Genomic DNA, 2,730 nt, shown 5'->3' with positions numbered 1-2,730 from the left:
AGCGTTCCTGCAGCCTTGAGTCCCCGCTGAGACACCTGGTGTGCGGCGAGCCTGTCCCCGCTGGCTCCAGCTGCTGCGCTCCAGTCGAGAGCAGGAGACTGAGCTCCGAGGCGGCCCCGCGAGCTCCGGTCCCGGGCAGGGGGCGGGACTGGTGGCGACTGTCCCCGGGGAGCGGCTGCGAACCAATGAGAGCGAGAGAGGACAGGGCTGCGCCTGCCCCCGGCCCGGCCTCACATCACTCACGGAAGGAGGGACACACAGAGAGGGAGGGAGGGAGGAAAAACGCAGGGTCACGGAAAGACAGATGGACGAGGAGCAGATTACAGACCTATGAACAGAGACAAGCAAAACGGACACAATATGGACAGCAAAACGATTCGGAGACCAGCCTCAGCCACGCATGGACACCTGCTTTCGTCCTTCTCATTCATGGACATTCTCCCTCCAGGCACAGCCCAGTTGGCTCCCAGCCCCAAGACTGAGTAGTTCTGGGAGGGCCAGAAGGCTGAGCGCAAGGGCAGAGGGCTCCCAGATGAGCTGAAGCTGCTTCCTGGGGCCCCGCTCCTCCCCAGTGGAGCGCACATGTGAGCTCACCTTCTCAGCTCACCTGGCCTGCAGTGCTCAGACACAGAGGGCCAGAGGCAGATGTGGCCCACCTGCTTGTAGCAGCCCTGGCAAACGCTTGGTGGCCAGGACAGAGGTGAGGGGTCAGCAGGACCAAAGGGGTGTCCCCTTTCCAGAAGTCCACACTGTTCACCTCCTTTGGAAGTTTTCCAAGCCTCCCAGATTAGAATGGGAACCAGTGCCAGCCACCATGGCCCCTGGGTTCTTCAGAAGCACTGACTGCCCTGGGCTGTCATGGTCTGGCATGGAACGGAAGCAGGCACTTGCCCCCAAGATTCTGAAGGACGCACTCCCTCACCAGTCAGGAGCGATGGTGCCTCCTTCCCTTTCGCACCGGGCACCTCACTTTTCACTTGAATCCCAGCTCCGAGACCCCTACAGGGTGAGCCAAGGGCACAACTCTGTCTCTCTCCCCCATCAAGGGGTACAGGACGTGGGAGAGCTTGGTGAGCACTGGCTGCAGGAACTGGTGGGAAGATGAGTTTATTATTCCCCTCCCCCCAACTGCACCTCATACCTGCCCCCAGGCTTAATTAACAAGGACTAGTAAGGTGTGCAAGGCTGCCCTTGGCCAGCGCTCATTCCCTTAAAGCCCAGCTCAGCCCAGAAGAAACACCTCTGCAAGCTCTTTGCCTAACATGAAAATTTGTGAGCCTGAGTCCTGACACTACAGAGAGTCTGACTGCTTGCTATGTGAGATGCAGGAGTGCTGCAAGGAGGTGCAACCAGTCCATCCTAAAGGAGATCAGTCCTGGGTGTTCATTGGAAGGACTGATGCTGAAGCTGAAACTCTAATATTTTGGCCACCTTATGCGAAGAGTTGACTCATTGGAAAAGACCCTGATGCAGGGAGGGACTGGGGGCAGGAGGAAAAGGGGACGACAGAGGATGAGATGGCTAGATGGCATCACCGACTTGATGGACATGAGTTTGAGTGAACTCTGGGAGTTGGTGATGGACAGGGAGGCCTGGCGTGCTGTGATTCATGGGGTTGCAAGGAGTCAGACACGACTGAGCGACTGAACTGACTGACTGACTGACTGAAGTCCTGACCCTACAGAGAGTCTGACTGCGTGCTGTGTGAGATGCGGGAGTGCTCCAGAGGCCCACCTATAGTTCCACAGATGGGCCTGTAGGGTGCTTCCCTGGGCACAGAGGGGGATTTTGTGTGGTGTGGGGTGGAGTGGGACCTGGCAGGACTCAGCATGACCCCATCTGCCCTTTACGGTCCTGGGGCACTGCCCAGTGTGCTCCCAGGGCATAGGACCTTAAGCCGCTGTGCCTGGCTTCTGCTTAGCCCAACTTCTCATTTTCCAGATGGGAAAGCTGGCTCTGAGAGGGGCAAGGCTTTATCCGTGTTAGCACAGGGAAGCCTCCACGTAACAGTGTGCAGCAGCCGTGGATGTGGGCTACTCGGGAGAGGGGCAGAGTCCCTTTCTCTGAAGGCCTGAGCCATTTGAGACAGCATTCTATTTGGCCAGCAGGACCCTAGGGACCTTATGTGAAACCTGAACAAGCCTTCTCAGGGCTGCCGTCAGCCAAGGGGAGAGTCAGCGTGTGGATTAACGGAGAGGGGTTTATCCAGGTGAAGCCCCTGCTGTCAATAACTCCCTGGGTTCTTTGTTTGCTTTTTAAGGTATAACAAAATTATTTTTAGTTGAATATTAATAAATTATTTTTCATTAAAAACTGTGCCTGTCTGAAATATATACAATGAAGGAAAACATCGAAATGTTTTTGGTATGTAGCCTCAGTTTGTGGTTTGGCCTGGAATTTCCCTCATGTGTTTGGGGAATCATCCCTAACCCTGCTGACCCTGCTTCCTGTCTACTCTGCCCCCGAGGTCAGGTAAGACAATAGGCAGTGGTGGGAAGGCTGTGGCTCAGTCGGGAGGGCCTCAGCAGAAGCAGGGACAGGTTCCTGGTTTTGGACTATAAAGTAAGGGTTTATGGTAGGTGATTTCTGGCTCTGAAATAGTGCTGTGTTCCTCCAGGAAGTGAGCACAGAGCAGGGGGTGTCTGCAAGAGGGTCTGGTGTGGATAGAGAGTCCCCAGGGCTCCATTGCTTGTAGTAGGAGCAGAGAAATCTCTAGAAATGCTCATTTGT

The sequence above is a fragment of the Bison bison genome, unplaced genomic scaffold (genome assembly GCF_000754665.1).
Source record: "Bison bison bison isolate TAMUID 2011002044 unplaced genomic scaffold, Bison_UMD1.0 scf7180017864203, whole genome shotgun sequence".
Classification (NCBI taxonomy): Eukaryota; Metazoa; Chordata; class Mammalia; order Artiodactyla; family Bovidae; genus Bison; species Bison bison.
Note: the sequence above shows the minus strand (reverse complement) of the source record.